Here is a 25,273-nt window from a genome sequence, read left to right as displayed (position 1 = left end):
GCATTATAAATGAAAACGACTGAAAAACACGTCGCGTGTGAATCAGTCTCCTTTTCCGCGTTAGCAAAAAATTACGACGGATGTTTACGATACCGGAGGATAAATCGGTGCACTGGCTCGACGGCCGCGAAGGCGATACGTGCGTGTGTCGTTGTGTATACGTTGAGACGTGTATTTGCGAGTGTATGTGCCAAGAGTCGCTGATCACTGGCTCTTCTCGTCGCCGTAATAGGACGAGACTCGATTAAAACTTTTCTAAGCCGACTTTATCGGATCATTGGCCACGAAATCGTCGAGGCGAAAAATCGTCTTTATGTGTCTTAGCACGAAGCCAGAGACGGACACTTTTTCTTGGGCCGAGCCGAGTGTTTACGGATTAAGTTTTTGTCGATGTATTTGTAGAAAAAGCCTGGCTCACGAGAAGAATTGATTTGCCCAATATCATCATCGGTTTTTCTGATTAATCGAATATTATATTTTGTCCAATATCGGGCGTAATCTTTCGTTACAAATTGCTGCGTTGCGATACGAAAAGTAAACGAAATTTTGTGCGGTTTGATTGAATAAATAGAATAATATTATTATTTGGATTTTCTATACATTACATAATTAGAGGGCTAATTTACAAACAATACAAATACGAAACTTCACATTTATATATTCGAGTAATTTCTCATGCGTAATGACCATCCTGAGAAAAACTATGTATGTTAATGAGCTGTAGGTATTATTATATACAAACGCGCGAGTGAAGCACCTGCGATAAATTACAGAGGTCGTTATATCGCAACAACCCGTAATTCAATAGCGAATGTCAAAAAGTAAATACCGAAATATCATGCGAGTAAGTGCGCTCACATTATATGCACAGGCGTCAGCAAAAAACACCTCCCGACAGTAAAAAAACAACAAGAGGAGAAAAATCAAAGGTGATTCGTGCGTAACGTAAACGTCCTGCGCGCGGCTGCATACATGCACGCGTTTATACACGCAATCGCGGCTAAAAATGAAACCGCGATGTACCGATCGAGATGGGACGCAAAAATAGTCGCGAATCTTATTTAAAAATAATTGCGCGCTGCACACGCGTATTTATAGATGCCGTACGCACACACATACACCCGCGCACACGCGTATTTACCGGGGTTTCCTGTTCTGCGGCTTGATTATGGCTAATTATTCGGAATTTACAAGTATAATGGCAGAGGAGGCACAGCAGCGTTGGCGCATACGTATATAGTACTTAAACGCGCCAGTGACTTGCACCGCCACATACGTATAGTATATACGCATAAACATACGCGAGGACGTAATGAGCGAGCTCGCGCGCGAGAAGTCACGCGTACGATAGACGCGATGCCGCGCGAGGGAAACGCATATTATACGTACTGCAATATATATGCATGCGAGTATGCATCGAGTCGAGGCTCGGATCGTAATATAATGGCACTGGCGCATGTATACGCACCTGTGTACTCGAAGGATGAGTCGAACGAGGAGAAATTGTCGTCGTACTTGGCTTGTCGAATCGTTACGCCTCGACAATAACGACGGGGACCGCCACGCTAATTTCTCCGAGTTCAGTCGTTTCTCGATTTTCAATTTTCCGTTTATTCTCGTTATTACTCGTCACTGCGCAATGAGATCCCAACGAGCAGATAAATGTTTGAAGTTTCGAGTGCTTTTTTTTTGTTGTTTATTTCAAGAGTAACCTATCAAATATTGATGTACATTCGAACGTCATTTTTTATAATTAAAAATATCCCAATAAATACCTGTCTGCAATGCGTTAATCACGCGCGGATAAATGGGAACGAAGACACTCGCGTCGGGAATCATTTTTCTCGTTCGAGCCACCAACACGGGGCAGCTGCACGCGCACAAACGAATTATTTTCCGAATATCACGTTTATACATCATCAAATCGAAAGCAGATATGCTTTCCATACAAGCACACATGTACGCGAATCTTAGTTTTCATCGAACAAAAACGAATGTGTGTTCACATGCTCGCGGTATAAACACGCGCCTCGAGCCATATTATTTTCAATGAGATGTCAGCGTATCATGTTCATCATCGCATTCGTATATACAACGAGTATCGGAGTGCCGAACACACATGCACATACACACACATACACGAGCTGCATACGGCAAGTTTCGCTACCAGGCCAGGCCGCCGGTGTTTTAATTTATTTTTAAAAAATCACAGGCTCGAGCTACGCTGCCATTGCACGGAGAATCTGCGCGAAATATTTCAACCGCGGTGACGGCACGTTGAAAATTTCCGTCACGCGCTCGTCGGAATCGGGAACGAATCGCGACAAGGATTTAATTACAACGGGCTCGTGTAATTTAACTTGCAGGCTAAAAAGCTTCGATCAATATAAATACAAATCGCAATTCAGCCAATAATGTAACTTCCACATATTTGCTAAAAAGAGCTTCGCTCATCTGATTGGCACTGATGCTTTTTTGTGTGTGTCTTTGTTAGCCATCATAAAACATCGGACGCTCGGGTGAACTGGTCGCGGGCACAACATGCCAACCGGGGATGATCATACGAGCGTATATATTATATGTATTGGCCCATAACAGAGATTGAGCGAGCATCAAGTTCGGCTGGCTCTTTTTAACGCTGCACAGTGGACTCTCTTATTCACCTATACCTATACTCGCGTAGACATCAGAGCGAAGCGTTTGGACATTTTGCGAGTTAGCCTATCAACAAAATGACCAGTGGCAGAAATAGCAGCGAGAGAGAGAGACGAGTTAGCAAGAAAGCTTTTCTCTTTTGCTCTCGCATTCGAATGTGAAAGAGTCGAGAGAGAGAAGCTGATGGTAGCCTGGGCTATATCCGCTATTGCACACCGCCAATCTGTCGTTGCTTGCATTAGCCCTATACCGTTAATAGCCGCCCCTTCTCTCTCTCTCTCTCTCTTTTGGCTTTTGAACTGTTTGCGTTTGATAAAGCGAAGCTTTGGATTTTCCGTTTCGTTTTCGTTCGCTCCAAACCCTACACAGCTCCGCCGAGTGGATACTTTTAAAATAAATTAGCTTTTTAGTTACCGACTTTGTGCGTGTATATATATTTGCGCGTCTCTCGCAAAATGTATACAGGAACCTGCCGTGTACATGTAATGCGCGTATTTCATTGTAAATGTTACCCACCTACGTGCTGCCGCGTACACATAGGCAGGCCAAAAAATCCAGCGCTATGTTACGCGTGCTTCAACGTGCAAATGTAACTGCGCGCAAAATGGAAACGTAAAAGAACATAATGCAAAGGGCCAGAGTGTGTGTATGCGTGGTGCTAGTATGTGCGTGGGAGAGAGAGAGAAAGGGGTAGCATAGAGCGAACTTAAATGCCATCAATGGAGCTTGCATGCATTCATACAACGGCCTGGCAGAAGACAGAGCGAGAGAAAGAGACGAGAGTGGCCGTGTATACCAGTACACGTGGCATATGACTGAATGCCCAAAAACAGAAAACTTTGTTGCATTTATACGCGCACATAGAGGAGAGTGAAAAAAATATGAGAGCTGCCGCCGAGCTGCAGCGCTGGAGAGCAGCAAGCCATGCATGTACGCCAATTTTCATGAAAGCTCCTTGTTGTAAAACATCCTGTACGCGCGATGTTGTACATCCCATAGAGCCGCCGCAGCAGCAGCAGCTCTGCCTCGAGGCTAAAAAGCCAAAGAGACGAGAGAGCTTTTCAGCTGCACACACTGTCTTCGCTGGGGAAAATAGGCGAAAAAATCACGCTCGCGCTCGCTCGAGTTCCGAGTTTAAAGCTACATTGTACCCGGATCCGTTCGTATATATGCGTTGCTCTGCTCTCTGGGCCCGTACACTCTCAAGTGTTGACTCACAGCCATAAGAGAAACCACGTGTATAAATGGTCGAGCTTATACACCACCGCTCGTTGTTTTTTCCCTGTGGCTTTTCATTTTCAACCGGAATACGCGCGTACACGCAGTTTACGGACGTGTACAGCTTGAACTTTTGTCCGCTGCATGCGGTCTAAGACCTCGACTCCTGACGCCGCGAATTCGTTCGCTGCCAAACTAAAAAATCAAGCGAATACTCTGAACGAGATGAAAAGGGTTTTCGGTGCGGCGAGAAGACGTAAAAATTTATTTCGAGCTAATTTTGTCACGCGGACAAAAGATCCGAGTCATTTGTCAAACTAAATGACTTTCGGCCGTCGAACTGCAACTTCGAGAATCCATTAGCCAAGAGAGCCGATCTTCTAATGCTTATACGGTAGTAGTGCTTTATGTAGTTCCGATCCGAAGAGTCGATTAATAGCCGCGAGCTTGGAAAAGTATAAGCACAAAAAAGAATCGACGCCGTGTATTATAAGTCGCGACGAAAAAGGCAAATAATAACGTATAAGCGTGCACGGCCCCGAGTAAAAAATGAGGGACACCCCGCGACGCGACCTAAACGAAACGGGGCGGATGTAGGGATTGACCCGAGCGCGAAACTTTGTATTTGCGGGGAGTCATCGTTAACGAGGCACGTAATTAACATTTTTATTAGTGCGGCCGAGTCTTTTGGACAGCGCGGCGCAGCGTAGCTTCATCGTATATATATTGGATATATCGTTGTTTTTTTTCCCTTGCATATACGTACGAATTTATATCAAAGGCTTTTGTCTCGAACTCGTGCGCGCAGGCTGAAAGTGATGGCAAAAGTAGTTTCTAAGATGAGATATTAATGTTCACGATGACTCCGTTATAATGCGGCGAGGAGAGCTCGAACCGATGGGCAGAGGGAGAGAGAGTGGAGCAGATCGAAAACCAATTAAATCCGCTCGCGCATATATATAACTACGAAACGTATACGTAACCACAGTCGTTCATTCATCACGAGGGCCTCGCTTTTATCGGTGAACCTCAAAGGTTTTATTATTATTTTGTGCTCGAAAAACTCCGGACCCAAGAGAGCACACACATTATAAACGGTGCAGCAGCGCGCACATCGACTCGTGTTGATTTTGTGCAAATGTAATCCAAAAGGGATATCACACTAGGTAAATTATACCTTGGCGCCTCCGCTCTATACGTATTATAACGCGCGCGCGCACGAGCGCGAACGTATTCAGACGTTACATTGGTATATATGCAAATATTCGCTTGGCTTGCATGAGCGGATGATTCCAGAAAATTATACGTACGCGAGAGAGCCGTGATCTTTCACCCTTTTTTTATTCGTCGTCATTCCTCGGTAATACGGTTTTGTGCATCGGCGCGAAGTATCCGTGTGTCTTTCCCACATCGTCAATGACAGGCTTTAGCGAGGCGCGAGAAAGCGCTTGTACGTGCTCGTGGTGGGCAGCAGCAGCAGCAGCAGCAGACACAAAACACACACAAGCCATACTAGCCAATCGATTTTACAATGTGCCGTTGAACAAAACAAACATAAGCTCGCGAGAAAAGATTCACACGAGGAGATTGGCACTCGAATCGAGTTCTGTGTATGTATGTATGTATGTATGTATGTATAATGTATTAATGGCATGAAACATGGGGCACTGGCGGGCGGTACGACTTATCGCCAAGGATGGTTTTTCGCTGCTACAATTGCATACCCATGACCGTAAGAATTCAACGCGAGCTGGCAGTATCAAGAGATACCATGCATACCAATGTCGAAAAGACGTAAAAAGTATAAAACCAAACAATTGTCATCGCTAATTGTCACCCGTCCATTTTGTACAGCTTCATCGTAACGGATAAAAAAAAGAGTAAAAAAAAATGACGAACTGATGGCCAGAAATTTTCGAAACTCGCAATCATTTCGCTGCAACGCAACTACGTGCCCGAATGTAGTCTGTGTTAACGTAGCACTAACAGGCCAACGACGTATATAGGGTGGGCATCAAAAGAGCAGTATCCGAATAGAGCTAGAGAGAGAGAGAGAGACATGGCAGCTAGTTGCACTCGCTAGATACAATACACACGTATTCAAGAGAGAGCGAGAGAGATAGAAGTAGAGAGTAAATTCCATCATCGTGTGATGTTGCTGCCGCCGTTGAGCGTAGCTCTGTGTTACAGTTGAATTTGCCACGTCCCTCTCTAACTCGAATGCAGCTCGCGAGCAAGCGATGGTTAGTTTGTGCAGGCCGTCGCCAGTGTGCACTCCGATGCTGCTGCTGCTGCTGCTGCTGAAACGCGGTATTCTGACAACGCTTTCTCTCTCTCTCTCCCTCTGCTCTGGGTGATTTGATGGCTAACCACACGTTCCCTGTCCGGTACGCATTCCCTCTCTTTCACTCGATACATTTACGTACATGTGGCCTGCTATACACGTGTGTGGATACGTCGAGCTATCAGTGCATTGTTTGCTCGCTTTGATGGTGGCAATTCGGTCTCTCAAAACCCCTCGTGTATCATTAGCGCGAATCGACTGCAACAACGGCATCGGCAGTCCACCGGTGACCTTTGTAACACACACACACACACTCCTGACGCACTCCTATGTACCCGGCCCTATATCAACGCACCACTATGTTGATTGCACTATATGTAGTTGGCTCGGCCAACCAACGAGGGTGCAAAATATCATGCCAGCTTCGATAGATGAATTTACTTGTCTTTTCGCAGCTAACGATCCAAAGCTCCAACGAGGTGTTGACGTCATTACGGTATCAACTATATGTACAGCGATGAATAATTTGAAAATTTTCCAATCGGAGTGCACGAATGTACTAATCAGCTTTCGATTTATAACTTTTTTCAGAAAATTTCAAGTACCTTGATGCAGTGTGCGTTATGTCTGGGTGAAAATCGACAAATCGATTTTCGTGGCACACGAGTTGTCGAATACGTGAGCGAGGCTCGAGCTTTCGACCCCAAAGCACATGCAATTATTATCGCGCAGCCCGCAGAAACGAACGGATAAAAAAAGGGAAAATACGATACGAGCCAATAGTCGTTATTCGATGAATCAGCTATCGAATTCTGATGACATTGTATTGTTTTTCCACAGGCGAGCTGCTGCGAGGCTAGCCGCCATTGGATTGCATTGGATTGGATATTCTCTGTCAGCGCGACTCGAGTTTCAAATTAACGAGGCAACGCGTACGCGAGCTCGGTGCTCCACTGCTGCACATATGCAGGTCATCGACGAATTGAAATTCGATGGTACTCCATCGACGGATATTTTTATAACTTGCCGAGCCCTCTCGATATCGGGCGAGTATAGGCCGCTGCCGAAAATACAAATGTTATATGCTTTGCACTCGATATACGAACAGGAGCGAATGCGACTTTTAATGACGCGGCAGGTTCTTTCGGCGCAGTAGCAATTAGCAATTACTCGCTTCGGCTCTCGAAGTGGGTCAAAATACAATCGATCGGCTCGCAGCAGCAGAGCTGGCCGCGGATAAACGAAACGTAAAACCGTTAATCGCAAAACCATCGCGAATCGTAGCAGTGTGTGCATTTGTATATGTGTATAATGGCACACGCGGTGGCATAAACACATGATAGCCCGACACGTACAAGTGCTATATATAGGTATAGAATATCTGCTACGTTATACAGAGTCAAGGAGTAGTTGCGCGCCACCTCGATCGATCGGTCTCCTTGAATAATAGGGACGAGCTCGCGCCCGTTTGGAGAAAGCTCGGGCACAAACAATATATGCTACACATACGTTTCACGCTCGCACACACGTATAACATATATATACACGTGTATAATTGTGTGGAACGCGCGCGCAGGTGTGTAACAATTCCGTGCCAGTGCGCGTCTATTACGTGGTGCCCGCGTGCTCGCAGATCGTCGTCGTCGTCGTCGCCACCACCGACTATTACAAAGAAGAAAGAGCTTGCTGACTTGGAGCTGTTTGTGTGTGTGTGTGTGCGAGCGCACTCCCCTCCCCTCCGATCCGGAAATTGCCTAATTTCCTGAATGCTTGCCTCGCAACGAGCAGCGCGCGCGATCCGTCAACCTGACACTGACAGAGAGTTCAGCTGCAGCGCTTGACTTTTAATGCAAAGTCAAGTGTCAAAGAATCGGAGAAAGCTCGACGAAAAATATATGTGCGCGCGCTCGAGCCGCTCGCAACTTTTGCCAACTCGCTTGTGTGTATGTGTATATGTGTGTACTGTACACCGATTCTCGATTGTTATTATGTACATCGCTGCTGCTGCAGCTGCAGTGCTTGAACGTATTATATATTGCGCTACGCAGGCACACGCTTATATTGCCGCAGAGCCTGAACGAGCGCGCCCCGAAGACTTTGTAAAAGTCGAGTGAAACTTATTATTTGCCTTTTGCGCGCGAACTGCCTTCGTTTATTATTATTATTATTATTATTATTATCATCATACGGTATTAGGACTCTCGAGTGCTGTTTCTGTATTATTCTTGCTCTATATGCAGTTACAGGCCTGCGTCGGATTACTCGGAGGGGGCGTCAACGGCAGCACGCGAGAATTATTTGACTGACATCGTTTGCCGCTGTTACTCCTTTTTTTCCCTTCTTGTCGAGCAAGGGTCTATCGAGGTTGCAGTTGTGCAAAGATTTCGCCACGAGCTTTCATAAATAAAGAACCAATAAATTAGAAAAAAAACAACTAATTTTTATGGATCGTTGTATCGATGAACAATAGCTCGTGTCCTTACGTGGCAGAATATGTCACCCTATTTTCGTCCGATGGTCAATAAACTCTTGCTTCGTGAGTCTCTCGGATGATATCGAAGGAAAGATTAAGTCGCCTTGGCGTATAAGCTGGCAGTGATAGAGAGACAGTAAGTAAGAGTAATTTTATTTAGCCCGGCAAACGAAATTCTCGAGCTTTATTAACGAAGGAAACACCAAGACACAAAAGGGGAATGACAGTAAGACACAAGAAAGCTGCAATTGAGAACCGTTGGTCGATTAGGGTCTTGTAGAGCTTATTCTATACTTACTTCTTACGGAAACAATTTGCTTTTAGCTTTCAGCTTTGTGCAAGGGCAAACATCTCGAGATAAATTTATTGACTACTTGTATCGAATGTTGTACAAAAAGTTGAACTTTATTTGATTGGATATAAATTAGAAAAAAAATTAATGAAATTAAAATGTCAGTAACAAAATATAAACCGTTCAAATCCACAATTCTAAAAATAGAGTGGCTACCTTAGCAACATTTTAATGACAAATTCTTAGGGATTGAGGAGTAATTATATAAAATATTGCCTCATTTGTTTCAAATGTTCTCGTGGGGTTGCAAAGTACAAAGGGTAACAAATTTTCTGACTTTAACTTCAGTTTATTAAGATAACAATTTTGAAATTTTTTAAAAAGATTTTTCTATTGAATATTTTTTTCCAACATTTTAAGTTTTATTCTAATTTACTAAAATAATGTAACCTTAATTTAGACTGTTCTCTCTCATTACTATACTGATAAATTTTGGATCATCATCGGCATTTCGGAGCTATTTTTAGCGTAAGGTATATAATAATGCATCGGAGCTCGTCCGTGTGCGACTAGCTCGACTCTCGCGAGAAAGCCGTCTGTGTCACCTCTCCCACTACCAGTGACGGCTACTTCGTACATATATATACGAGACTACTACTACTACTACTATAGATATACATTGGGAGCTGCTCGATACATGTGCGCGTGTTAGCTGCACACACAGAGCACTGTGTGTTTGCGGGGCGTGTCGCCGCAGTGTGCCTTTGAAACAGCTGCCTCGGCTTCTCGAATCCCCCCCTCCCTCGAGCAACGTCGGTCGGCTTCCCCTCGCGCGCCTGCCCCACTCCGGCGAGCTGCTCCCATCCCCCCCCTCGCCGAAGAACCGGCCTGGCCATGGTCGGGGGAGCTTCACGGAGACACACCGGGGCGACGCGCCGGCGACAGACGTCCCATCGGCCGCGGACGCGACGCCTTCCGAGGCTTGCCATTGGCCCCTGGTGACACACGCCCCCGTCCGCGTCCTCATCCTAGAGACTGCACAGTTTGCCAAGATTTTCCTCGCCAACGGCAGCAGCAGCAGCAGCACCCGCTGTATAGGTATAATACTCGTGTGCAAATCTGCGACTGTGTGTGCGGCTACGTCGAGCAGTAGTATTTTTTTCCTCGACGTCGTCTATGGGTGTGTGTGTGTGTGTTGGTAGAGCATCGAGAGGCTCTCGACCTCAGCTCGAGCGAGCGACCGGCTGCTGCTGCCACTGCACGGAAGGGTTGATCTGCGATGATGGCTGCAGGTGAAGCGATTATAAATACCGCTTGGCTGGTTATACGGCTGCGCTGCCGCTGCCGCTGCTGCTGCTGCTGCACCTCTTCTAGTCTCCCTCTTTCTCTCGGGAGTTGGCGATTCCGAGCCACCCTTTATTCGCCGCCGTTACGGCTCTATAACTCGATGCTGCTCGAGCTGATCGATTTTCTTCATTCAGACAAGTTTAATGTCCTTTTTCGCATGAGCTTGTACACTGCGTGCGCCACATTTCATTATAATTGGCTCCGCTGGCTCGATTCCAACAAAGGCTTAAAGAATAAATGACGAATTATGTAAAGCAAACGTATACTTTTATTTTTGATAACAATGCAAAATCAATGTGTAACGTACACAACTGAATCGTAGCAACAAGTTTTGCAATCGCATCTCCAATGATCATAAACAACTGCTCACGAGCATCAAATTCACATGGAAGCCAAACAAACGATTGAATATTGCAATAATGGTTGAGAGCGAGTATAAGTAACTGCCTCTTCTTTTAGCATTTACAGTCAAGTCTAAATATTGCGTGCAAATAAAAAGCGCAAATTCACACGTTCGCATGCACACATGCGTTTATAGGATGTATAATTTGGACTAGTGCAAAAAACAAGCTGCGCAATCAAATCTCGCGCCTTCCATCCAGCATATAAGCAGTTTAGATGTTCTAGGCGAGGCTCTGGCTCTTGTACAATTTTACGCGCTATCTCGCGCTACGAGAAAGAAAGAGAGAGAAGTAGGGAAAAAAAGCAGAGGAAAACACGAGTACAAGCTCGTACAATGAACTAATGGTATTGAACGTAGCACAGCGTATAATATATAGAATGCAAACTAGCATGACGCATAAATATATGGCTTTGTACACGCATCCCTTCTACGTTGCACGCGTAGTCCTACACACACGCGTGTATACAGTCGACGGAGAGAGCGAAAGAGAGAGAGAAGAAGAGAAGAAGAGAAGGAGACTTAATTCCGATCGGAGCGCTGGGTATAACGTCAGAATTGCGTAACGAACGTATCACCCCGCGGGGCTGCTCGATCGAGCGTGTCGAGGATGACGACCGACCTGCACCGTTGCAAAATAAGTCAGCTGCATTCGCCTAATAGAGTCTTGTATGAATGCATTCGTCCAGAATTTGTGAAACAATTTTGAGGAATTTTCAAAAATGACCATCTACATCGTAACGTAGTGAAAAGTAGTAAACTTGCATATCAATAACTCGTAAAGGGTCGACGCAAGGGTCTTTCAATCATCCCATTTACTTCTGCTTTGTCGTCTCTATTTATATACGTAAATATAATGCACGAGAGTCTAACTTTATGGGTGTGTGCGTGGATTGTACAAAGGCCTTGCTTTAATACATGCGTAACTTACCCGCTGACTCTGCTATATTCGCGTCAGCTATATGTAATGTATTCAAGCCCAGCTGATCGCGAAGGGAAGCTGCACGCAACCTTTATGAGAGCCAAGAAAATATCGGTCGAAAAATGCTCCAAAAAGAGAACAATAGTTTTGCAAACATCAATTTACATTAAAAACTGTATCAACATAATAAATATTGAATATCATATGAAATTTTATTAGTACTATAAAATCATTATAGACATAAACCAATTAAGATTGTAAATAAAAGATTAGTAGTAGAAAAGATAATGGGCGTATTAATATATGGGCGTGAAATAGATACAACCCTGAAATGCATAAAGTAGATAAAAAGATTTCTCACAATTTAGAACAAAATCATATTAAATATGAAAATATGAATAATTGCACCTCGTTTTTTGACGCCTATATGCGATTCTTTCTCGTGATACATTGTTTTTTTTTAATATGATTATTGATTAATTTAAATGAGAATATTATTGGTAGATGTATCAAATATCTGTGCAAAATATCAAACTTTATAAGCTTTCAATTAGTCAACGTCGAAATCTATTATATTATACGTTGCCGACTAAAAAAAGTCATTTCCCTGCATTTTCTCTAATACAGCATAAAACATGCATGAGAACTCAATCTTGGCGCAAGCAATTGTTGGCTTCGTGAAAACATGCATAGCTCTTGTAGGTATTTGATACACGTGTTGCAGACTAACAAACTTCGATATAAACACGCAGCGAACACGAAAAGTCCGTGTGAGAATGTGTTGTCATCGGACGCGGAGAAAACGTTTTGCTAAATCTCGGCGGCGTCGACGTGTCTCGCTGCGAGCCAACAACTGCGCCAGTATCTGAGCTTGCATTGTTTTCCCTCTGCACATTTATTTTTATCTTTATTTTTTTTTATTTACGTACACGCTTGGAACGATACGTAGATCTATATAGTGATCGACGAAAGCTACCGATGAATGATATGTGTATAACCAAAGGCAATTAATATTTCGTCACGATTGACACGATTATTTTTAGCTCTCAACTCGGGGCTAGCACACAGAGTTGCTTATTGCAAAAATCGATTATCCACTGACTGAGTTTATAAATTTTTTTCGTTACAAAAATGTATTTCTTCGAAGGGAATTTTCTATCAAAGTAAAAGTTTATAACAACAACAATGTTACGTTACGTGCCTACGCGAGCCGCGAATTTATTAAAATAGCTCAACATACCTGTAAAGTGCAAAGTAGGCCTTCTTACATATTATTCATCTTATACATCCACTGTAATAGTTTTAACACACAAAGACACACACACACACACACACATGAAAAAGTGTAAGTCTCCACTTAAAGACACAATTACTCTATTATGGAATGATTTAATCGAACAAACTCTTCAAAAGGTTTTATAACATTGAAATCTCATTTTAAAACACTAGACAGCGAAAAAAAAAAGATTCATAATTTGGACTTTAGGTTAACTACATTCCAACTACAATGAATGTTTTTTTACTATACGATACTTTTTAAGTTTGTGTCCAGAACTGCAAACTGTCTCAATAAAACCTCATGGATTTCACACGTTTCATGTGAGAATAATATACTTCATTCTTTAGTTCACATACGTACAGATGTATTTCATAATAGGGACATTTACGTTATATGGCACGTATAAATGTGTACGCCAATGCATTTTTGAGAGAAGGAAGCAAACTTGGACTGCTCTGCTGCGCGAAGAGAATAGATGAAGGCACGGATAAAGCCAAGACGGAAATTGAATTCATGCTGCTACTGCTGCTGTTGCTGCTGCTGCTACTTATTCACACACACACACACACAGATGCACACACATTATAAACTCACACTGACGCACGAACACTGTTTTGTGTTATGAAGTAAAGTTGTAGAAACGCGCCAAATGCTCACTTGTGCGTTCTATCTCTCTTTCTCTCTCTCTCTCAAGTCGATCTGCCAATTTCGTCGCGAGCATCTCTCTATCGCAGGCTCGGGCGCTCGCGTTCGTTTATTTTGTATAGAACACCGTATAACCGTCAGTAGCGCGAATACGTTGAGACTATATAAGCATATAAATAAACCAAGGAAGAGCAAAAAGCGCACTCTCGATGCTGCTCTTGCGTGTATGAAAAAAAAAACACGAACGGTGGACGTGTGCAAGATACGAAAAGTGTACTGTATTCTTTTTTTTTTGAAAAAGAGCGTGTTCCACGCAACGTAACGTGCGTTCTGTTGATACGTGGGCCACAAAGGGCGAGTGAAATTTTATAACGTGTATACGCATCCATCGAGTGGGCGCTGCTGATCTTTTTGTGTGTCCAAACTCCAAACACACAAACGAGCAGTTCTTTCGTTTCTTATTTATAATAATTACAGGCTATACTTTTGAGGTTGTTTTTCATGTGGCGCGAACAATTTTTGTGGATCAAGTCTTTACTTTACCTGTATAGAACAGGACGTCAAGCAAGTAAGTTTGCATAACCTTATCAATTCAAATTTCGCTTTTCAATTTACGTTAAAGATGAAAAAGAACTAGGCAAACGACTTTTTGTTCGAATTAAGACGGTCCGATTATTATAATTCTCGTATAATCCGAAAAAAATCAAACGACGTCATTGGAAAGGTTATGATACAGTCGCAACGCTAAAACATTATACATTGTAATTATTTTATCGCGGGATGATTTTCCAACGTTTTTCCGAACGATTTGAGCAAGGAAAAAAAGGAAGATACGCGAGACGAAAAGAAGAAAAATATAGGAGCATAATCCTCGCTCGCGGCAGGCTTTCGAATGATTAGAAATCGCACGATAAAAAAGTCTATAAATTGTAGCGGTACAGACACTCGCACATATAAGTTGTGATCGTGCATATAGCATTTCGATGCTTTTCGTGCTCACAAATATATATACCTATAATATACACAGGCTCGCGCGCCGCATGTGTGTATGCATGTTTTATAATATATGGCCTAATAGCAGGCGATAGAACGTTTAAAATCTCATTTCCGCGCTAATTAAATTTAATACGGAATGAGAGCGAACAAAAAAGGATCGGCCGGTGCAGCAGCGGCAGCAGCAGCAGCCAAGTTACTCTCCCGCGTGTGCAGTGTGTACGCGATAGATACGCGCCAATAGAAAAAGTGGCATAAATTACTATCTGCATACACACACGGTGCCGTGCGATCGGCAAGCATGTATGTGCCTTGTAATTAATTGAATAAACATCATTATGATTATGAAATTACAGTGCGTCGTTGAAAAAAAGATCGCGAGCACGTGTAAAATAAGAAAGCACCTCCAGCAAAGCGTATACTTGTTTAGCAAAGTAGCGAGTTTTTTTGTTTGTTTGTAACTGTCCCATGGATAGATGCTGTCAACCTTGACAACTCGAACGCTAAAATCGAACGAAGCCTCGCAATAACTTTCTCAGGTACGTATACGTACAGGCGACGTTCAGATTCATCTGTTTATACGACGAATCAATGATCCCGCAGCAGTGGCCGACCGACTCGGAGCCTCGTCGCGCTCTCGTTGTTTGCAAGCAAATCAACGTCAATTTTCGGAGGGACCGATGGAAAAATATTTACAACTCGGCCGCGTGCGCGATGCCAATATACATCGTGAACGAAGCTCCGGCGATGCTTCTGCTGCACCGTCGTCGTTGGCGCGCAAACGTTCGTTCGTTATCGCGAGTAATCGTCCGTTTCCGCGGTAGAGAGCGCGCCGAGCGGCCTCGGAGAGTCGGCTGTATTATATAGCCCGGTTGCACACATACACACGCTTATACGCGATACATGTTAAAGCGATGTGTATACGGCGCATACAGGGTATTGCGGAGTCGTGCAAAGCTGTGAGAGTGAGCGTTCGGCTGCTGCTGCTCAGTTGCTACTTTTTGCACGTGTATATAGAATCCATACATGTAGAGAGAGAGAGAGAGAGCAAGTTAGTTATGCACGCATATGCGCGTACACACACTCGTGCAGAGGGAGAGAGAGTTTGCAGCTGAGCGAGCTATATACACACACGTTTCATGGATGTATATGCAAGTGTACAGATGTGCGTGTAGACCTTCTGCGAGGAGCTTATACAGCATATATATATATATATATAGGTATATATCGGGTGTACGCTACGTAGGTGCGCTTGCTACTACATGCTACGGCTACTACAGCGCACGAGTTCGCGCCGCCGCTTTACTGCCAACTTCTTGCGCTCTCGCTCGCTCGCAGAGCACTGGTACGCCGTACGGATCAGCTCTCTTTCTCCTTGTTCAATGTAGCAGCTCTTCTCTCAAATACAGCATATCGTTGCCCGCTGATTCTCTCACTCGGTCTCGGCCTCGGAGTTTTAGCCGTGATACGCGCAAAATATTCTCGCGTTTAGCCGCGCATTCGTTGCAGGAGCTCCGAGTGCCAAGTACTATAACTGCTACGCTTCGTGTGAGTATACTTTTCGGTGAACAACGTTGTGAAGTGACAAACGTGCGCGGTGTGTGTACAGTACATGTCATCACGTGTAGTGCAGTCAGTGCAGTGAGCAGCAGCAGCAGCAGCTCTCGTCGTTATCAGTGTGTGCCATTCGTTGCTGGAGATCGTCGCCGCTGCGAAGCGTGCACCGAGCGAGAAGAGACTATAACTCGGCGCCGCACACGGCACGCACCGACACACAAACACACACACACCCAGGAGGGAAAGCGTAGGCGGGGCTTGGCACACTCCGTACTAGTCCGTTGCAGCGGACGCGCGCGAATACGACGATGAGACAGCGGCGCAGGAGAGGAACGGCGACACACGCATGACATCGCAGCGACTCTCGCCACCGCCGCCGCTGCAAATTGTCGCGTCACGCCGCCGCCCTTGCCTGTCTGCGCCGTCACGATACCTCGGCTCTTGCGCAACGTCCTCGGCAGCCTCTGCCCTGCTACTCTGCCGCGGCTCTCGCTCCTGTCAAATATTCTCCTTCCCCTGCTACCTTGCTCGCTGCTGCTGCTCGCCGGTGACCCCCTACCCTCCCTACCCTTTGGTCCCCCCCCCCTTCCCCGCTACTTCTCCTCTTCCTCCTCCTGCACCCCCTGTCGTCTCACCTTCCTGCGTTCACGAATTAGACCCTGCCCCAAAGATTTGCAAACGAGACCTGCGACTATTTTTTGGGCCGAAGCTCGGGGAGCTTAAAATTGAATTAGCGAGTCTCACACAGCCGAACGCATAGACACGATAAAGATGTATGCGCAGCTTTGGCTCGACCAGGCCACTCGCTGCGGTTGACGCAATGATGCGGCAAGCCAGCCCGGCTCCAAGGCGAACGAGCAGATCACCAGGTCCAGCGGTGCGCCCTAAGCTCGAGGTACGCGAAGAATTTCGCAAGTTGAGCAGTCGCTTCGACGATGAGCCCTCGCCGTCGTTCAATTTCAATCAGCGGATTCGACCTCAACACTTGACACATAGCCAAAGGCACTACTCGATGGCTTATCCATCGATCGAATCCTTATTTCATCATCATCAGCAGCAGCAGCATCAACAGCATCATAACCAACAGCATCAGCAGAAAAAGCTGACGTACTCGTCGGAATTCAAAACGCCGACGACCCAAGCGCCACTGGTAATTCGATGATTATTCACTTTTTCAATCTCGAACTGTTCGTTTGGAGTCGTGCAGTTTTACAAACGCGCGCGAGTTCGTTGACCATGTCGATACTCGTCGACTTGGGATCTGCGTGCGCTGCGTTGGAGTAGGGTACACGAAAGCTCAGAACCATTCGGGCTAAAATTAGCTATTCCGAAATTAGTCGGCTCTTACGTGCACTACAAACGCCATTTATGAATTCCATTATAGTTTATCTTTGCTCATGGATAGCCCGACTCGAGCAAAAATATTATTCCCTCCCTTTTTCACGAGTGACTGCAGAGCGTATGGAAAACGAAAATAAATCCTCGCCGATAGAAAAGCAGCTGCAGTGCTGGCGGTGCAGCAGCATTATATATACGACAGCTGCAATGACAATACCATCGTCTCGTTCGCGCTCGGAATCTTATTATATGTGTCCCGGTACAGGCCACGAGTTTGAGATACGAAAATGACGCCTTGAAATAACAGTGTTTACGAGGAATTACATCCTCGGACATTTCGCACGATCTCGCGCGTATTTACGTCTTTTTTCGTATCGAACCACGTTACGTGCATGTATATATACGAGTGCATGTTTACAAGAAAAGACCTCACTTGTTTAGCTCATACGAGACGAACGTGGCACATTACTCGCTCGCTCAGTCTCTCGCTCGCGCGCAATGTCCCTCGGGCTTTTTCGGAGGACTGCTGCGCGAAGGACTTGATTATACGCCGATAAATATATGGTCATTCTTAAAAACAGTGATCGATGGCACTTTGTCTTGAATATATCACGTGTCATGCTGCCTTCACATTGAGTACAGCGCATACATTCGCGCACATTATGAGATACACGAGAGTAATTTATGCGTCATATTTGCGAATCTTGCTGGAGCTATTATGTGACGTGATTTTTCTGTATTTACAAGGTTGATTGCCGCGTATTAATCCTGTCTAAATAAGTTCGCGAATCAAAAGTTCAATTCGCTTTTCGTAGACATTCGATAAACTCGAAATCATAATTGATTGTACTGCCTAACCTCAAGAGAGCTCCACACCCTTTTTCCAAGCCAAGCTGTCCCTTGGATTTTGTTATTTTAGCATTTTAGCAGTTAACTTGACCATATTCATTGCTTGCTGCTGATCATGTCCTTCCTCGAGCGCATTTTCTTCAGTCGTACCGCGTCGTTTTCTTTCGCTTCGGCACTCACACGCACTTGTTCATCGCGATAAAAGCTTCGAACCCGCGTGCTCCCGTATACATAAAAGCGTCTGTTTCCCCTCCTCTGTATATTATTTCGACTCGATGCCCTTTGCTACCGCAAGGAGATTCGTTTGTAAGTATACCGGCGCGCTTCTATACATCGAACTTTTGAATCGTCCTATATATAGCATCCATAATGCGCATGCATATAAGCGACTTTCAGAGAGAGCCGAGCTCGCTACTTTGCGCGCGCGCACACAAGGTTATCGGTCTCGGGCTTTAGCATGAAAAATTGGGGGTAAGAGTGGAAGGGGGATGCGGCAGATACAAAATCTTGTACATCGAATTGCATGCCTCAACACCTCCGCGCGAACATATGCGCGCATAATGCGAGATCTAAATCGGCGAGAAGCAACAAATCACCCGACACTGTGTTCGCGCGTATATAGTAGTAGCATATATAAAAGCCCGAGCATAGACAGTAGCCGCACGCTCGCAGCATTGCTATTTGTATGCATTACTTTGCCTGTTGCCAGCATATATAACCCGGTAATAGGCAGAGAAAAAGAGACTCCGAGCTTCGTTTTTCATTCCGCATCCGCGTATAGGCAAATTCTCGACCTCCGTATATAATAGGTCGAAGTGAGAAAGAGGAGCGTGTGTATAGGGTGCACATAATAGGTGGCATGTCGCGTGAACTCCGATAAATATGGGCCCCGATACATTCACAGAGGACTACTATTCCAGTGTAAAATATAGCCAGCTGAGCTTTTGCGTGTTTGCAAAAAGCCATTTTAAACAAACGAACTATTCGCAAATATGTAAAATGGCGACACTCGCTCACATTCCATTTCTGATATAATCTTGGTAATTGCGAAGTCGAAAAATTTTCGGGCGTCGAGAGCTGCGATCGCGTGACGAGCTTTTAAAAATCACCACTGTAATTCGTAATTCAAGAGATAAGCTCGCGCGTAAAGCGCCATGCTCGATAAGCGCGCGTAGATGTATTTGCGCGATTTCAGCAGTAATGCAGTTTCCAAAAATACACTCAGTAATTATTGTGCTCGAGCAGCTTTAAGCATTAAATGTTGCCGGTGCCATGTATACTTTATATATAAATCTGTGTGTGTGTGTTCTCTTGCGCGCAATGCAGCGGTCAAAGCTTTGTTTTATGAGGCACGTGGCAAATTAAATAAGTCGTTATTCAAACAAGCTAATAATTGGCATTGCACACGTGTAATCTGAAACAAACTCTCTGTGTGCCGAACGTTCGCGTGGGTACCACGCACTCCCGCATACATGCATGCACAAAAACACGAGCCCACACCGCCGCACGCCCGGGTTATAATGCATTATACGCGCGGCGATTGTGTGTGTGTATGTGTGTGCGTCTGTACATATATAATACGGTCAGTTAATTTCACACATGACCTGTTAACCTGCGAGTATACGCGAGCTTGTGCGAAAATGTAACCAGCAGCGCGGCGCTTACACGTATGTGTGTATTGGCCAGTCGACGCTGCGCGCACACGTACAATGTGCAAAGTCCAACAACGCATCAAAGTTGCATAATTATTAATACTTTCCTTTACATGATTTACTTATTCGCTAATGTGCATCGTATACAATCGGGCTTGCCAAAGCTAATACGTTGAATAACTATTTTCTGCCGGCGTTGTGGGGGGGAGAGGGACGTCGAGTTACACGCACGCGTTATTATTGCTAAAATACATACAGTGCGCGCGAGCCGTGGCTCATGCTCAATTTTATAAGCAATGCTTGTTCATTTCGTAAAAACATTTATTTAAGCAAAAAACAGCTTGGCCAGCTGGCCGCCTATCCCATACGATATGCGAACGTTGCGCCGAGTTTACACTTTTTGTGGAAAGTCTCTGAGCGTATGTTTGTGTTTGTGTAAGTACACATTGGCATTTTGCGTAATGCGCGAGTTCGCGACGATGTCGTGCATCAACCTATATACGTTTATCGCTAGACGAGTACGTAACGCTATTCATTCGTTTACAAAGTTACTTGTAGATCAGAGGATTCGTAATACCTTTTTTTTTATTAATTAGTTCTTGAAAGTCTCCTGTGGCCTCGTATCAATTCGCGATTCGAAAAGTGTTACAACGAGCCAACTTTTTTCGTAAAATCAAAATGTTCCTTTGAATTTTGCGACCCTACTTAGAACTATCAATCTTCAAATAAGCATCCTGCATAATATCCGTGAAATATTTATGCCTCACAGATAGGCATTAGGGGTATAAACGAGTCCTTGACGCGTAGTGATATTTTCTACGGTACGTCAACGATACAAGAGCCTTGATGCACATAGGAGTGATATTGTAAGCATAGCATCGCATAAAAGACTCGTGATGGAGGGGTTATTATTTCTGTCCATAGTGCGTCCATCATCGAGCATGAATATTCGACGTCAGTCTACGTATTATTTTCAAAATAAAGACTCTCGTTTATCTATTAAGCCGAGTTGTACGCGCTCGTCGGTGATTGTACGCGAAGAAGCTCTCGCTTACAGATCTTCATTCTTATTCTTTTTATATCTTGCAAAAAAATGCACTTGGAAGAATGAAAAATGTACGTTCCAATACGTGATACTATTACATTACTCGGTGTGCCGATTCCACCGCAATCGGTTTTTAATACTGTTTAATTTATATTTCATAATTACACTCGCGCGGGGGGCTAGCCTGCGTAATCAATCGCTCGTGAACTTTATAATGAAAAAAATGCGGCACGCACTGCGTATTGGATGTCATTATTTTTAACGATTATTCGGTTGATGTAATGACTTCAAATGTGGAGTATTTTCATTTTCTCCTCGTCTTTTTTTTTCTTACGAGCAATGAGAAGTACACACGCTACCCAACTGCACGTATGTGCAAGGTACATTTGATGTATCGAATTACAAGCAGCGCAGCGTAGAAAAAAATAAACTCGTACATTACTCAGCGAGTACAACCGGTTATTTGAGTGTACGGTGTCACTACATGTGACCGCACGGACATCATATAAAATCAAATTATAACCATCGTACCCTAAATTAAGTCATTTATAAATACGCAATGTACTACATGTAGCAAATCAATTATATTTCCGACTGAACTCTCTTCGCTCGCTATTTTACTTGTGTGGAGCCCTGGTCTAAACTCGAAACGATTTTTTGAACTTGACGACGCAGAATATGGCTTTGTGCAAAAATTAAGACGATCTATTTCCTAGAACCTTCGTGACGAAACTTGTAAACTACGCGTGCTAAAAATCCTTTACAACAGGGCAATAAACCAAATGGCGCCTCTTCTCGTATATATTCTCATAATAACTACAGAATGACAAACGATTTTTTTTTTGTTAAATCGTTTGATGATCGTGAAAAGAGCATCCTAATATTCTATAATAGAAGTCCATGCACATGCTTTTGGTATAAGAGAAAACCCGCTTGCCAGATGTGTACGTTCATCGCTCGTTGCTTACCTGGTAAAAGATCCTTCAAAACCTCTTCTAGCAGAGCTACCATTTGAAGGGTGACACGATCATTGATTGACAAAAATCGACACATGGCGCTCAAAATGAATATAAATCATTACTATTGTACTGCATACATGTTTACACAATGATTTGATCATTTTTCTATTTTTTTTTTTTTTTTTTTTTTTTTTTTTTTTTTTTTTTTTTTTTTTTTTTTTTTTTTTTTTTTTTTTTTTTTTTTTTTTTTTTTTTTTTTTTTTTTTTTTTTTTTTTTTTTTTTTTTTTTTTTTTTTTTTTTTTTTTTTTTTTTTTTTTTTTTTTTTTTTTTTTTTTTTTTTTTTTTTTTTTTTTTTTTTTTTTTTTTTTTTTTTTTTTTTTTTTTTTTTTTTTTTTTTTTTTTTTTTTTTTTTTTTTTTTTTTTTTTTTTTTTTTTTTTTTTTTTTTTTTTTGTTTTTTTCAATAGGAGTGAGTATTTAATGCTACTTTTTTCTTAACTGAATAAAATGCTTCTTCTTTAAAAAAAGTACGAGCAAAAGTTTTTATCTACCATTTTATCCATGCGTTATGTTTACCAAATTTCTTTTAATCACTTCAATCTTTCAACTGATATATTGTATTTGATTTCATAATTAATTAATTTGCTTGAACTAAAATTGTTTTCAATTGTGAGTTTGGCTTCAGGGCATTGCCGTAATTTTTCTCTCTTTGGCTTTATCTCGAAAGTACAACTGACTATAAATAAATGAATAATTTATTTATGAGTCTTTTGGACATCTAGTTATAAGAAAATTTCGTCCACGAGAATTAATATATAAATGCAAAGAAAATTATAGTCGATTGGAATTCTTCAAATGAAACTCTATCCTCAAAGCTCTTGTCAATTAATATTCAATAAATTTTTCTCTCGTATTGTTCCAGTATGGGTGGTTTTATATTTTCTTTTTTTACCAATGTCAAGAATTTATATTGATTACTTAGCAATGCGATAAACTATTTCTTACTTGATTTGTCGAAAATAGGGTTATAGATTTCTAAACGTTTATTTTATTGCTTGTCCTTATTGATTGAAAATATGTAGTTTCAAGTCCTTGCAGTTTTGAGATACCCCTCCGTTGATGCGCACGCTTCATCACGCACGTCGAATTGGTATTTCTTTGCGCTATAATTACGTGTGTGCGACCGAATGACGGAATTCATCATTTCTCGAGGAATTCTTCCGAAAAAACAGTAACTATTCAAAATATTTTCCACGAGTCTGCCCTTTTTACTCACTAATCCTCTCATAATGCCAGCAACGAAATTCACAAATCTTCCGTCCTACCAGAACGAGTTGAAACGTCGTGCAAGCCTCGACCCTGGCACCTCTCGAAGTAATATATGTTATTTTCACATGTCGGGTCAAATTTCAGAATCCGCGATTACACGCACGAGTCCTATACCGAAGAGTTTTGTTCCCCGGCTGCACTGGACCTTATTCTCAAGTACCAGGGAATCCGATTGCGCACATACATACAGAACCTTAATAATCGTCGCTGGGTATTGCCGGCGTATTATGAAGAAATAATGAAAATAGGTGTTCGGACGGTGGTGTGCCGCTGTCATTAGCACACAACACGACGCGTGGCTGCTTGGATCCCAGCAGCAGCAACAGCCGCCGAAAACCACAAATCCGAAACCGCACACAAGTCGCTGCTTCTGCGCGCGTAAACCCTAATTACTAATATTGGCCCGACTCGTTGCTCTCCTTTACTTTGGCGGTGTAATGCTCGGATTACGATTTTAAAAATCCCCCGTTATATGCATTTTTAAGCTTGTTCTTGTATGCGTTACGTGTGCTCGGCTATCCTAAACTCAATGAATATTTTCATTATTCCATTAAAATTCTGTAACCTAGCCGTTTACCAAATATTTTTTTAACAATCGATAAATCAATCGAACGTGTACGACCAACATTTTACAACCTTGCGAAATCCAACTCTACTGCATCTCACGAAAGAAACCGTGGACGAGTCGAATCGTGCCAACCGAATAATGACACAATTACCTATGACATTTATTCTCTCGGCACACTGTCAATTGATTTAATGCATAATTAAATTTTTCACGATTTGGCGTTAATATCTCGTTGAGCAAAAAATAGTTTTCCAAGTAATATAGAGTTATAAAATTCAAAGCGATGTTTAGAAATAAAATTTCCAGCTCGAGCTAAGGCTGTTGTGCGAGGCTGTGTCGTTCAACGATAATTGCCGACTGCAGACAATGTACTTACGACCATAACATCAATTACGGCTCAAGTCAATTGAAAGGCTATGATAGAAAATATTAGAAAACAATTAGCTTACGTGTGCTCGTGTAAGTCTCGAGTGTCTCGCTTTGTCTCTCGAGCTATATATCGCGTTGAAAAACAATTCCTTGAAAACCAAATACTTGGCATTTTCACGTAAGGCTCTCGGATCGTTTTACAATTCATAAATGTATAAAAGTCCGTCGCGTGCATGAAACGCATACGCATCAATCATAAAAAGAGCTCTCCTATATCTGCACTTACTCACGTATACTCGTAGGTGCGCGCGTTAATTTTATAATGCAACTGCCGTCGTGTCATGCGAAAATACAACCTGGCTTTATTAGCCATTATTTTCAACGCTATCGACGCACCCGTCGACAGCTCATCCCGACCTTACGGAGCACGCGGCGAGCGCAGCGCAGCATGTACACATACTTTGTCGGCCTCGTTCTCGATATTTTTGCGCTAGGGTCTCAGCGGCTCGTACATATATATACGCGTTGCACTCGCGCCGCAAGTTTTAAAATAACGCCGCCAAATGAGAAGTTTGCCGCTGAGAGAGAGAGAGAGAGAGAGAGAGAGAGAGAGAGAGAGAGAAAAAGTGAGAGCCGAAGTTCGCACATGAAATTTTATGTATAGGACAGGCATCGGTGGAAAACGAAAGTCGATAATAGAAATTTCACCCTCGCGGCTCGTTTATTTATGTCTCTGGTGACAATTGTTCTCTGGGTCGAGAGACAAACGGCCATTCACCGTTACGACAGTACACCAGAGTCGAACAAAGGGAGGAGTAGATCGAGCTTGGCTTTTGAACTATTGACGTTTTCGATAGGAAACATTGTTGTAATCACTCGAGAAACGACGCACCTCTCGCGCGCGAGTCTTTGTCGTCGTCTGACAACACACATATACAACACAAGTGCGTGACTCGAAGTGAGTTTGCAAAAAGCTGCAGTGATACTTTGGCTTTTTGTAGTCATTGTCATCCGCGATAATAACTCAATTTTTGCCTCCCGTATCATTTGCATAAGTTTGGTTGCTTCTCTCTATATTTAGTTATGATTTAGCACTTTGA

The sequence above is a fragment of the Trichogramma pretiosum genome, unplaced genomic scaffold (genome assembly GCF_000599845.2).
Source record: "Trichogramma pretiosum strain Unisexual culture from Peru unplaced genomic scaffold, Tpre_2.0 scaffold31, whole genome shotgun sequence".
Classification (NCBI taxonomy): Eukaryota; Metazoa; Arthropoda; class Insecta; order Hymenoptera; family Trichogrammatidae; genus Trichogramma; species Trichogramma pretiosum.
This window is presented reverse-complemented; position numbering follows the sequence as displayed.